At 47.8% G+C, this 14,674-nt stretch overlaps 1 protein-coding gene across 2 annotated transcripts in view; it reads right to left on the bottom strand.

Moving 5' to 3' along the window:
- Nucleotides 1-14,196, bottom strand: part of CNTFR (ciliary neurotrophic factor receptor) — a 1,120,093-nt gene extending 1,105,897 nt beyond the window's left edge. Inside the window, exon 1 of one of the 2 annotated variants that reach the window (XM_069626824.1) lies at nt 13,974-14,194. The gene's annotated coding sequence lies outside the window, so the exon portion shown is untranslated. Of the gene's footprint in view, nt 1-13,973 lie in introns of both variants that reach the window. The other variant, XM_069626823.1, reaches the window with a different exon arrangement.
- Nucleotides 14,197-14,674: the final 478 nt, after the last annotated feature.

Here is a 14,674-nt window from a genome sequence, read left to right on the forward strand (position 1 = left end):
AAGGAGCTGTTATATACACGCTACCATGTGAATGGGAATATAATAAACTGTGCAATTTGTATTTTAGTATTCTGGACAGAACATTAATTGCAACCAGGTGTATATTTATAAATAGAACAATTGGTTATTTGAGATTTAATATAACTAAAGAAAAGGTAAATAACACATTTTTGTTAAATAAAACAGAATATATCTCATGTAATTGTATGTACTCTTGATCATAGCTGTGAACTTTGTTTCACTCAAACTGAGTGCTTATGAAAGGGTCTGTTTATTTTATTTTTAAAACAAGCCTTATTCTCCAACATTGTGATCAGAGCATCAGAAAGTCTAATGACACAGCTGTGTGCACCCATGACAAAGGCCTGTTTCCAAAATACAATTAAAAAAACAGCCACATACATTACAAACTTCTAGTTTTCATGGTCTTTTTACAATCTTATGTGTAAGGCCAACTTAGTAATAGTTTGATGAATGCATTGTAAGCCAGTATAGGCAATTTCAAATACTTTAATGGGCACACAAACCCTGACCTTCGTCCTGGCAGAGCAAAAAAGGTCTCATGAAGAATGTGTGCCTGTTCCAATATAATAGCCTAGGAAAAGCAGCATTCACAACAGCAGATGTCTCTAATAAAAGGGATTGATCATATGCAATGGAAATGCAATTTATTGAATACATATAACAAAAGGCGAGTTAAAAATGTGTCACACAAAAGATGTATTTAGAGAACCAGTGAAAAGGGGATTTTGGCTATAAATTTAGAACCATTTATATCATTTGGGAAAGAAAAATAGATCTGAATTCAACAGAAGTAAATGAGCCAAATTCATTTAAAGGAGATATATTAAAATGTATGAATTATTAATACATGTACATGTTTGTATAACTCTGGTAAACATGCAGTCACAACAATATAAAGGACGTCTCTAGATTCAGAACTTCCTTGCATATCTGAATATATAATTAATTCCTATTAACATCCCATGGGCATACCAAAAATTATAAGTGAAATCAATATTCCAGTCCTAATTTTGATCGTACATTCCTAAACGGAAGCCTACCTAATAGCTAAAACATCCCATTCTGTAAAAGAGTATTAAATAGACCAATTGAAGCAAAGAGGAATGTCCTAATGGGTATGCATAAGTGAATGGAACCTATCACAGGCTCTGTCCAATGAAAAAACTCGGTATCAAATGATGCTGAATGGAGTGAGTATGCTGGGTCTTTAAACTCAAAACATGGAACAAAAGGAGAGTTTGGGTAAATCGCAAAAAGAACGATAACGTGTCCAACCAGAGAAAAGCTGATTGGGAGTTCAACTGGATACAGTTCATGGGTAATCTCTTTTAAAATGTTATTTTCCAGTAGGCACTGGATGCAGAGGCCTTTCCCATATCAGAACCCGATTGCCTGAGTGTGATTTGGGAGAAGGTGGACAGATTGAAAGAAAGTGCATGTCTGGTGGTGATGCCCGAAGCTGGTTTATGCCCATACCTGTCCTGGGCCTTTGAAAGACAAACCTGAAGTCAGAACAATAATCCCAGAGTAATTAGACAAAGTCCCAAGAATGAATTAAATCCCACACAGCAATTTAAAGTATGTTGGGGGAACCTTTTTACAATATATATCTCACAAATAGGGGGAATAGTGTGCAAGATGTAAGTGCTTTGTTATTTTTTGTTCTTTTTAATTAAGTGCATTTAGTTATAAAATAAACACTTTTACACTATTCACACATTTAAAATAACAGTACAAAAAATAAAATACAATAAATAACATTCATAAATAGGTTACGGACATAAGATAATATAATACATTATGCTTAATTGTGATTCAAAATGGCTGTGTAAATAAATTCTCATTATGACAAAAATGGTCATAAACAATGAAATTACAAGTTACTAAAAATTTTTTAAAAAGTCCTTTGTCAGTGGAAACTAAAATAGAGACCCTAGAGACATTAACATCCTGAAATGAAATGTTGACGGACCAACATTAGTGATCGGTGTCTGCCATAGTCAATAAAAGTATTGATTTCTATTCCTTAAGGAACACATTGCACTAGGGTGTTGTGACAGTGACCCTGACTCCTTGAGAACTGTGAGCGAAGAATTATTAAATCCAAGCTTTTAACTAAAACACCATTTTACAGCCAATTCTGCACCACAAAGATAACCCAATTGTATGCATTCCTATCCTAGGAACCAATAGTGTGCCACAGATAGCCTCCAACATTTTACACTAGAATCAGTACTAACATAAGTTGAGTCAATATTCTTCTATTCTGCCAACACTTGTTATTGATGATTTTAGAAAAAACAAAATGATTTTTTTTGTTTCAAAATTTATTTAAAGAACTGTTTTTTAATCCAATAATCAATATCAATTTGTGCCTTTATCAGCAGATATTAAAAGTCCACCATTCGTCTACACTAGTTGTTTGCATTTGATCATATACATATATATATATATATGATGCTCATGTGAGTTGTATGACAACAATGTTGATACAACTGTTTTCTTGCATACATAATATGTGAAACAAGCACGTGGTCTAGAGCAGGAGTGTGTTTTTTAGGTGGGTTTGTCAGACAACATAAATAAATAGAACTGTAGCATTTAAAGATCTGCCCATACCAATGGCGGCTGTTGTTTTACTGTATGTCGGATGCAGACGTGTAATTGTAATTTGTGTTTGTGTATTGTAATAGGATACAAATCTACGCACTTCCAGTTCTTTTGTTCGTGTGATGACTGAGACGGGTTTGAACCCCTGTGCACAAAGACTTTGAAAAAGAGCTTATTTCTGGCATGCAAGTTGAGGATCATTTTTTGTAAATTCCCCCTGTTCTGCATTTGTAATCATAGATGCTAGTTTTCATTTCAGACCTTTTGTGCACATGTCACTGAATGTGGTCCTGTGCATTTTTAACAGTGGTTATATTTTTCGGTCAAGGAGGTCTTGTGCTTTTTGTGTCAATGGTTAATATTTACCGGATGTTAGGGTTATAGGTATGAAATCATGGTTATAGGTTCACTCCGCCTAATGGTGTGCATTTGACGTTACTGTGTCATTTCACACTCTGGGTGGTCTCATGTGGTTTTCTGCATTTGATGTCACTGTGTCATATTTCATGCGAAGTGGTCTTGTCCTTTTGGTCAGTGACCAGGTAGTTTCCAGGGTTGGACTGGGCAGTAAAATTGTCTCAGGCACCAATGTAAAAGTGGCCCACAGTTGCAAATGGCTATTCATTCATTTGGTACTGTTTGAATAGTAACAAAGGGAGAGTTTTTTTGATAAAATGTGATGCAATTTGTGCACCTTAAAGAATATTTATTTCAGCAACACTGGTTGGAACTACTAGCTGCAGAGCAAAGTAACTGATCAAACTAGCCCATATTGGGCAGAAAAGTAGCCCACTTTGACCAAGAAAACTAGCCCACAGCGGTATTTTGTGTTTTTGGTTCGGCCTTGGGCCTATTGCCTTATAGGCCAGTGCGACCCTGGTAATTTCATTCATTTAAAATCATGGCTCCTGTACGATACCCGCTATGAAAAGGGAAATATCTAGCTTTCTGCCCCCATTCCTGTTTGAAGCAGCCAGGCTTATTGTCAGTCTTTATTGTCAGTCAGGAAAGAGCAGGGAAATTAAATATTTCACAGTCACACGTGGCATCTGCAAAAGATAAAATATATAGCGCCCTTCAGCCAGAGCAAACAAAAAGGTGGGGAATGGTGGCTTTAATAAATGCAGCATCTAATGATACTTGGTATAGCTAGCTTTCACATGTGCAGTGTGTATAGGGGTGCCACCGTCATGGAGTACACTCCAGTGCATTCCCCCCGCCCCTTTTTTGGCATACTAATGGGTGTGGTTGCATGGTTGGGGATGGGACCATATTGGCCTTCTCTGGCATACAGAGGTCACGGTTCACCGGAGCAGTCCATTGGCCGCGGCGATACAGGGGGCATGGAGCAGTTTTTTGTGAGGTGGGATTTAAAGATGCTGCGGTTAAGGCCACGCAGTGTCACGCACTGTTTAATTGCTGGGAAGGCATTGAGTGGGTAGCAAATCATTGGTGTTGTTACTTTCCATGGGTGCCGCTGAGTACTTTCCAGAGTACTCCTCTGGGCTCAGGGCAGACCATGCTGGAAGAAACTTGAGTACGCTCACATATGGTGATAGCATGCGAGAGTATGGTTGGTGAATATTGCTTAGCATGTCAGCAATGCCATATTGGCCTGGCCGCCCCTCCCTAGAGTCCTCTCCGGCTATGGCTCGACCTTCTAACTTAGTTTGCGAAGTTATTCACAGAATAAGGGTGTGAGCCCCCAGGATTCACTTCACAGGGGGAGAGGGTTGAGCCCCCGTCCCCACTGTCATGAGGCAGGGAGCAAAGGCAGTGTTTTCCTTCTGCTGAATTGCATTCTGGTATTTGTTGTCTTCCATTCAATTCAAGGTAGGGAGTGATTGCAATATGTTGATTTGCGCAGATTAGTCATTTTAGTAGAGTTTCTTTCGCTGGTCGGGTCCTTGCTGGTAGGGCCGCTGTAGTTGGCACGCCATTGGGTATCATTCGCAAGGGGTGCGGCGGTGGTCTGGCAAGGTGGGAATGCTGGACATTTTTCCAAGCTGAGATGGGATTTCATGTTGGTTCCCTAGGGGCATGTGTGATGGATGCTTGCCCGCTGGTGGCAGACCCGAGGTCCAGAGACAACTGTGTGTGATGTCCCAGTGGGGGCTGGGCAACGTGCTAGCATCTGCGGGGGGTGGGAGATTGAGATCCAGGTGGGGGGGGAGGGGCGCAGGATGCAGGCTGAGGCTCAGTGGGCTTCCGGATATCGTTTTTCAAGGGGTGTCGCTGGGATTGGGGCCGCACCTATCTGCTGGGCATTTGCACATTCTTAGTGACAAGTTTTCCTTTGTGGTTGTTTTAGGGCTTGTGTGTTAGATGCTTGCCCCCTCACAGCAGTCCTGGTGTCCGGAGCCATTTGTGTGTGAGGGTACCAATTCGAGCAGGGCTGGACGCCTCTGGGCAGGTAGGATCTGTGGGGGCTGGGAGATCGGAATCCGAGGATACTGGCCGCAGGCCGAGGGTCTGTGGGCTCCTCAGGTATCGTTTCTCAAGGGGTGTGGCTAGGGAGGGGACACACCTTTTTGCAGCAGGTTTTTAGTTGTGGTTTCCTGGGGGCATGTTGTAATAGATGTTTGCCACCTGGCAGCAGTCCTGATGTCTGTAGCCATTTTGTATGGGGATCTCATTTCGTGCAGGCTTGAGGAATTTGGGCAGGTAGGGCCTGCAGTGGCCAGGAGATTCAGATCTGAGGGCACTGGATGCAGTCAGAGAGTATGTGGGTATCGTTTCTCAAGGGGTGTGGCAGGTGAGTTGTCTCACCCTTCTGTTGAGCAGTGCCCGTACAGAAAGACAAGTGTGAAAGTCGTGGTTGCTTTGGGGGCTTGCAGGACAGATGCTTGTCCCCTGGCAGGAGTTCTGGTGTCCGGAGCCATTTGTATGTGTGGTCCCACTTGGAGTGGGGATGGGGTGCATTGGGGGCAGGTAGGGCATGTAGGGACAAGGGATCATCATCTGAGGGTGCTGGCCGCAGGCCGAGGGTATGTGCGCTCCCTGGGTATTGTTTCTCAAGGGTTATGGCTGAGGGGGGTCCAAACCTTCCTGCTTGCCATTGGTCCAGGCTAAGTGGCATGTTTTCAATTGTGGTTTCTTGGGGGCACTTGTAATAGATACTTGCCCCCTGGTGGCATTCCTCGTGTCCGTAGCCATTTGTGTGGTGATCCCACTTCAAGTAAGTTTGGGGGCTTCAGGTAGGTAGGGTCTGTGGGGGCCAGGAGATAGGGACCCTGTGCACTGAATTAAGGCCGAGGGTCTGAAGGTTGCCCGGTCATCATTTCTTGAGGGATGGTGTCGGTGTGGGGCCACACCCTGGTGCTAGGAGTAGAGTGGATGACTTGAGGAGGTTGAATTACACCTCACCTAGGCTGGTGGTTTCCCATGGGTTATAGGGACTGTAGCGCTAGGCCATGGTTTGGGCGCATCGGTGGGTCGGCCTGTGGGTGCAGCCCCCCCTTTGGGACGGTCTCAGGGATATGGCCCCAGTGAGGGCTCCCAGTTCCATGGCCGGCTAGGTCGTTGTTTGGCAGGTCTAACATCTGATATTCATTAACCGATCTTGTTTTGTATCTCTAGATGAAACCCAATGATGGGGGGAATTACCCCAGGGATCCTGGCCGTTGGATTGGCCATCTGTGCAAGGAAGGGTACAATGTTTAGGCAGGGACCAACAGGGGCGTTGGGTGGGGGTAATATCTGTGGGCTGCACAAAGGCTGAAGAGGAGTATGGTGGTTGGCCAAATCCAAAGGAAGCATCTAAGAATTCCCGGGTAGCTTCTGCCACGGGCACGAGGAGAATGGGTGCAAGTTTTTAGTATATGTATGTATGACTGAAGGGCAGCACAATGGGGGGGCCACTGCAGAGGGTGTCTCGGTGTTCATAGATTTAAAGTCCCTGTCGGCTACGGCTCGGGCCTAGGAGGGGTGCATTAGGAAAGAGACAATGTGTTTCTGATGGTGATTAGATGTATAATAGTTTGGAGGTCATGGCGTCTGGTTGTAGTGGGTCTTGTGGGATGAGCACAAGTACTGTTTAGGAAGGGATGGGTGCCACTGCTCAGAAGGTCAGTGGCCCTGTGATGGTAGGTTCTGGCACATTGCATTGAATTGAGCTATGGGCTCAACCATTTGGGCCACTGGAAGGGAGATTCATTTATGTTTTAGGTTATGGTGAAAGGTTCGGCGCGGTACGGTGAGGTCATGCCAGCGGATCTTAGAGCGGTCCTAACAAGTATGTGTAGAGGGGGAGAGGGTCTAGGTGTCTTGTCGTTTTAGGGAGAATAGCTCAGGGGCAACGCACTCGTCTTGGAAGCAGGATGACATGGAGCAACACAGGTTCGATCCCGGGTCCGCGCTCAGAAACCACTGGGTAGTAGGCTCGTTATAAATAAACAATTATAATAATAATTATAATTAGGGTGTCACATATTTCTTTCAGGCCCATCCCGGAGCATGGGGGGCGATGGCCACAGCCACTCAAGCACGTAATGATAACATAACTGCTGACGTAATTATGATGTAAACAGTTGTGTCGCATTTTTTGATAATGTAAGAGAAGAGATTTAATAAACACGGCCTAATGTTTTCCAAAGAATATTTGTGTCTGGTGTCACTCACTGGGCCTGCCGCCTGCGCCGCCCAATGAAGTTAGAAAGCAGTGTTTGCCCGGTAAAGGAGCTACAGCGCCACCACCCCGGAACACCTGATCCTGCACATAAGTGATTCCCTGTTGTAGCGTTCCTTACGTGCCCCGTCAATTGGCCGTGGATACCATTCTCAAAAGCAGTGACTATCTTCGGAAATAATCACAGCCAGCTGTGTCTTTCGGCATCTCTGGATCTCTCCACTTCCGGTACCTAAGCCATTGCACTGCCAACACCCGGCTTCTAGGAGCCAAGCACAATTACTAATAGTGTCCGGATCAAACAAGTCTTGCTGCAATTCTCTGTGCAGTGATCACCGTACGGATCAACTGGACGACAAGCCTAGCCTATACATAGGAAAGAACAGGGGGGTGCATAACACAATCCCACACTGCGCGTGATTAAAGCATATCAGAAAACTTTAAAAATAAGGAGTTTTATGGCACACTAAACATAGCTGTCATTAGTCCAACACAATCACAAGTACAATCCTGTTTGCCCAATTGGCACCAAGTTCAAAATTCAGCCACCCTTTTGAGAAACGCTTTTCTCTTTCAGCCCTGCTCCAAAAATTTAATTTTGTCAACATATTCTAATTCAAAAAGCCCTCCCTCGGTCAAAGTTTGTAAAGTTACAAAAGGCATTCAAGGATATTGCCTATACTTACAGGGCCCAATTTATGTAATTTTTCACACGGTTCAAAGTGACTTTGCACTGCTGAAAAGAGAATTTGCACTGCGACGCAACCCCTAATTCATGGAACTGTGCAAAGTCAGTGAAACGTCAGTGCATAGTCAATTTTGCAGTACACAATGGGTTTGCACGGACTTTGCACTGCAAAAATACACTTTGCACAGTTCCATGAATCAGGTTTTGTGTCGGCCGTGCAAAGTCACTTTGAACCGTGCAAAAAATTCCATGAATCGGGCCCACAGTGTACTTCTGAAAAAGCATTCCGCTAAGTTTGTGCACTCAGGTTGCGGCTGTGATGTTATTTGCTTTCAAAGTTGATTGCCAAACTATACATGTTCGTATAGCAGCATTACAGTAGTATGTGTACATTGGAGTCATTCTCAATCAATTATTAATCCATTAAAATTCGTGATGCGCTTTAACACACCGTCCCCATGATCTCGTGCCTCGCAGCGACGCGCTCCTCTGCGCTCCAAAATCAAAGAAAATTGGAGGCCGAGCGCTGCGGGCTTGACTTTTTTTCTATCCATTTTCAAAAACAATGGGGCTGGCGGGGTGCCCTGGCGAAGCTGCATAAGGCCGCAACAACAAGGTTCGACGGGGCCTCGCTAACCAAGGGAAACTTTTGTTTCAGGCTGTTCGAGGTCAAAAGGGAGCTCCAACAACACGCCTGAGAAGCGTCGACCCCTTTTTTGCTCTAAAAACCACACATGCACATGTCATTTACGTGCATTTCTCGCTCAGATCTTGGCAACGACGCGTTTCTGCGAGCTTCTGGAACTGATACAAGCGGGCATGAAATTCTAAAGACAGATAATATATTCACCAGAAACATTGTTTCCATTGCAAGGCTGGCCATGATAAATTATACGCAAGCGAGGCGTATTTTCCTTGCCAGGGCGATTTTTTTCTTCTTTCAGAAACACAGCACACAGCACACGCTCTGGACAAACAGCTTGCTCCCCCCCCCAACCTCACCCCCCTCCATTGTATATCAAGATGCTTGAAAATGCAGCACCCTCGTACCCCATTTACACACCCCTGCCCAAAAAAACAAAACACTGAGGCACTGGCTGGGCCTCGCAGGGTTTTTCGGTGGGGGGCAACAAGACAATGGCAAGGCCGCCTCTCCCCCAACAGCAAATTCTACACAATTACAACGTGATTGGAAAGTGTGCACAGCGCATTCCAAGGAATTCGATGCTACCGGTCTGGCACGTTTGAAGAACAGAAAACGCTTGAAACTTTTTTTACTTCGTCTAGAAAGCAGCGGGGAGCCCAGCAAAGGGCCGCCTGCGCCCCCCAAGAACCGCCAGCATGCACAAATCACCAGGCTGATCACAAATGTTCATTTCTATTAAACAGTCCGTTCTTGGGACCGCGAAAGTGTTGAACCCTCTCGCTAGGGTGGTGGGGGGGGGGAGGGGCGTGTTCTGATGGAGAAAATTAAATAGTTTGAAAAGCCGCCAGTTTGAGGCTCCTTTGCACAAGAATCGGTGGCGGGTTAGGGTCACCGCAGAAGCGGACATAGAAAGAACAGCAAACCCAAAACCCTCATAACAACCTGCTCCCGCACATCCACGTGTTGTTGTGTTTGTAAGGTTGTGTATTGTGCCATCGACTCAAGTGATTTCTGGTTGCACGTCCAATGGGGTATTGCCGCGTGCTTTTGAGTTGTGAAGCCGCCAGGTCAATAGGGCAGGTCCCTGTAAATCATCAGGCAGGCATGCAAACAGTAAAAAGTCTGTTGCCTTGGTCAGGGGGGAGGGCGAATAAATAGTGCAAAGTCCATTACAATGGCCATAGGACCGGGTAAATAGTGCAAAAGTCAATCGCACGGGTGAGGGGGCGGGTAAATACTGCAACCTCTTGCATTTGTCAGAGGACCAGCTAAATGGTGCAAAGTCCATACCATTGGTAAGGGGGGAGGGGGTTAAATAGTGCAATGTTAATCACATTGATCAGAGGGCCAGGTAAATAGTGCAAAGTGCATTGCAATGTTCAGGTTGCCGGGTTAATAGTGCACGTCCATTGCATTGCTCATGGACTGGGTAAATATTGCAAAGGCCATTATAGCCTTCAAGGGAGCAGGTACAGAGTGCAACGTTCTTCTAAGTGGTCAGCCATTGCACAAAAGTGCAACGAACTCTTTATTTATCCAGCATTGGGCACAGGTGTGAAAAGTGCTTCTAAGTGGTCAGACACCGTACATAGTACACATTCCTCATAATTGTTCAGGCAGTCAGACACATAATTCAAACTCTTTCTGCCTTAACAGACCGTTTGATAAATAGTGCAAAGTGCTCCAACGTTATCAGGCAGGCGGCTGTAGTGTGAAGCCCTTTGATATCAGAAAACCAAATCAAAAGTGCAAATTCCTTTTATCGCGTGGACGGTCATTGTAATGTAGTGGTCAGACAGAATGCACAGCAATTCAATTCGGCCTATACATAGTGCAATGTCGCTTTAGTAAACCCGGCTCCAGGGTAACGTCGGCAACATTCTTCGCATGCATCAGGCGGGCCCCTAAACAGCATGAGCACATTCAAATCTAAGCTACCGCGCGGGCACATGAATTGTGCAACGTCTTGCTCATTTTGCACGGCAGTCGATGGTGCAAATCGCTTCAAACTGGAGTAGTGGCACTAGTGCAAGCAACAGTCCTCGGCATCTAGATCGGCCACCCTCCTCCCATGCACACTCGGGGAGTGTGGGGCGATGGGGTAATGCGGGATGCCTGCATTGTGTCTTTCAAAGCCCTGTGAAAATGAAAGAGATGTTCTCTTTGGGGGTTGGGGGGGGGGGACTCCCCTCCTGCAAAGAAGGGAGGAACAAATGTCCCACTCAATTCAACAAGCCACCGAAAAAAGCGGCCGTTGCCCGATCTTTGATAAACGGGACGGCATGACTTCCTCGCTAACATACACACGCAACCATCCGCACACGTAGGTCCTGATTTACAAAGCTGGGGTTGCGCCACAGTAAAATTCTCATGCAAATACGGCCCACGCACTCTGTGACCAGGGGAATTTTTGCCCGGTTCAAAGTGGCTTTGCACTGCTGAAAAGTGCCTTTGCATTGCGGACACGAGCCCTGATTCATGGAACTGTGCAAAGTGTATTGTTGTTGTGCAAAGTCATTTTTGCAGTACAGAATTACTTTGTACAGAAAAAATACACTTTGCACAGTTCCATGAATCAGGGCTTCTGTCCACAGTGAAAAGACACTTTTCAGCAGTGCACCATGAATCGGGCCCATGGCGCAGACGCATATACACGCACGCATACACACGAATGCACTCAGAGGCTGCAGAAACGTATTCACTCACGCATACACACAGACGTGTGCACTCATACGGTGCAGAGACGAACACACCCAAGCATATACACTCAGAGGCTGCAAACACGTATGCCCAAACAAACACTCACAGAGGGTGCTGACGCGCGTGCACAAACGCTGGCCGGAGAAGGCTGTCCGAGAAGCCTCCGTATTGCTGCAGCGTGAGTCTCTGCAGGACTTGCACAGCGTGTGCATCGGACGGGTGCTCTTCTGGTCATTCTGGTGTTTTGCTGCACGGACCGAAGCTAAATAAAAAAAAAATGCACGCGCTCGTCCAGTCGATGCGTTGCGTGCGGTAAGTGGGGAGAAGCAAAGGGGCGAGGGCCAGGACTAAAACAGCCAGCAGGGAAACCGTAACAGCGATTATGAGGGCGCGCAGAAACACATCGGACTAAGACTCAAACTCCCGTGTTTCCAAGAGCCCCAGACACCCCGTCATGGGGGCGGGGGGGCGTTTCGCAGCAGGGGACCAAGTCGCCCCAATGATGATAACATGGACGCCTGTGGATGGGGGCGAGTGTGTGGGGAAAGCCGGACATGACCGTTCATGGCCAGGCGCTCGCTTCCCCAGAAGCCAGAACGCACGATAGCGGATACATCGGCGGCAGAGTCACCATCTCTGGGCTACGGTGGGTTCTTAGCTGCCGTTGCCACCTGGGCGGTAGGTCCCCGCCACTGCTGAACATTAGCTTAACATAATAAGGGCGGAAACCCTGCTTTTATTTCCCGTGTAACTATACTTTATAAACAGGAACTGCAATAGGTACAACGTTTGTGATTTAGCCCTTTCCAAGGGAACACCGTGCCAAGACCAGAGCGATGGGCCCAGGATCGCCTGATATGGGTATGAACGGTTTGAGGGCATTATGGGTCTGCTATTATTGCCCGATCTCTGTCAAATGCTCATAGCCCTAAGCTTGCAGGTATAGGAAGAGGGCCGGGTCTACTGTAGCCTGTCCATTTAGCTGTGACTGCAGCCATCCTGCACGAAGGCTGACGCTCTGTCGAATCACGCGGCTTCACTTACACATTCTGTGTGATCCTCGGCAAACTGCTGAATCCCACCCCACGCTGCCGCGAACTTCTCTGGCGACACTAGTAGTGGTGAGAAATAAAGTTAAATAAACGCACGCGTGCGAAGAAAAAGTCATTTAAAGCTCCGCCGTGCGCGACCTGTCACAACACTCAACCGTGTCACACCTTTCCTCTCATTATTAGCCTGGGTAACACACCTGGAAACCACGCATACCCCACCCACTCTCAACACCTTTACTTCGGTGACACTCGCCTACATGGAAGGACATGTTTAACATTGTGTTTCTATGTCCCCGATCTGTTTACGAAACAGCTAACCTGTGCACGCGGACCTCAAAAGCGCACGCACCGCACGCTGCACACCTCGCCAGCAAACCCACGAGAGGCAGCCTACCCTCCAGCGTCCTCTGTGTGCAGGCTGCAAACAAGACCCGAGTTTTACGGGTTCCCAGGCGCGGGGAGCGGGGCATCGCTCCCCGCGCCTGGGAACCACGAGCGGCACCCCCCCGTGTACGCGCTGCTCTGCCATCCCAGTGTGCATGCGGGCAGCCCGTGCGGCAATACGCCGAATATACAAGGAGGGGGGAGCAACTAAAACCTGCTCATGCGTGTATGCAAAAGGGCAGAGGTTATATTTGATCACACATTTGCACGCCCCTCTCCTTGTGGGACAGCGCCTAGAGGCCAGAGCATTCATAACCAGCGCTATAGAAGACACATTAGCTCACTGTGTGTGCATACACTGGAAGTCGTGGTGTCCCGCGTGCCTCGTCCCGACAGCAGCGCGCGCGGTCCTGTGTGCCAACAGGAATTATCATTATAAAACAGCTTTCCCTATGTGCACAGGCATGTGTGCACAGGTGCCGTCATCTCTCCACAGACAGACATGTTCTCGTGTGCAAATCTGCCCTGTAAATAATCCACGTTGTACACGTGCACCTTCAACTCTATTTGCACATGGACGGCCTGGCCTCCCCTCCTAGTGCAGCTGCCTTTATATGAAAATAAGTATCCCTCTGTGCACACAAACTGCGGCGTCCCCACCGTTGTGCATTCACCAGAATGCGTGTGCACATAACCACAACAACCCCTGTGTGCACAGACCGTACCCTATATCTGCACACATGCAGCATGCTCCCCGTGTGCCAACATGCAGTGCCATCATCCATGTATACGAACAGGCAGCGTCTTATTTGTGCAGACGGGCAGCATCTCCTGTGTGTGTAATCGCCCGGGTGTCTGAGATCACGCCATGCGCCCATGTGGAGATTATATGCCACCTGTGCTGACGTGCGGCCTCTCCTCTGTGTGCAGACTGGCAACATGACCTGCACACATATCACACCCACTTTGTGTCCTGGTGCGTCCTCGTGTACGTGCGCTCCCCTTTGGCGCCCCCTCGTGCCACTGCTAACATGATTTGCATGCCCTCAGCATAACCTCTGGCTGCAATCATCATGTGTGTGCAAACAGGTAGCATCGTCTATATACACAAACTCAGCACGTGTGCAGCGTGAGACTATGCAGCATGTGTGCCCTCTGCGTGCAGGGCATCCTTAGAGAGTGCACGGGCTAGGTCCGGGCAGGGTGTGTGCTGGGAGCAGATGCGCTCCACAGGGTACTCACCGTTAGCTCCCGGGCTCTACGCCTCAACCCCTTCCCCTGCAGCTCCTCCTGTGGCTCCCAGTCCCGCGGCAGGTCCAATCCCCCAAGATAAGTGCTCTCTGGTAGCCAGTGTTCCTTCCCCCAGACTCCTGGCCAGCAGCAGCAGCAGCAACGATAGCAGCACCTCCTCCCCCGGCAGCCCGAGCTTCGCACTGACTGCCCAGGCTGGCGGGGACGGGAGCCGCTTTAAACCTGCACACGCGTAGGGAGCACGTGACCCGCCGGCCCTGGCACTGGGGGAGCAGCGAAGGGAGCCGGGCGCCCCCTAGCCGCGGCCCGGGGCGGTGCAGCCGCTGCTCGTCACGCAGCACAGCACAGCTGGACACGCTGCGCGGAGAGACTGGCGGGACCCCTCACAGAGGGGACCACAAGGTCGCATGGATGGACAGTAGCAACTTTCACCCAACACCCGCGTATCCCCCCATCTTTGCAAGCCTGTTGGGTTCAGGGGAGTCACACGAGTACATGTTTCGATTATTGGGCAGACGGGCGGAGGGGTTCTCAAGGTACCCCATATAGCTTTACTTTTAACGGCAAAACCGGGGGCGTGAGCTTCTATGAAATGACTTTCCCTTTTCCCTAGTTGTGCGATTACGCAAACAGAAAATCCCACGCGATCGCCTATTACCCACAGTGAACACAAACCAAGCTTGAACCCCAGA

The sequence above is a fragment of the Ambystoma mexicanum genome, chromosome 6p, assembly GCF_040938575.1.
Source record: "Ambystoma mexicanum isolate Mex_15411 chromosome 6p, UKY_AmexF1_1, whole genome shotgun sequence".
Lineage (NCBI taxonomy): Eukaryota > Metazoa > Chordata > Amphibia > Caudata > Ambystomatidae > Ambystoma > Ambystoma mexicanum.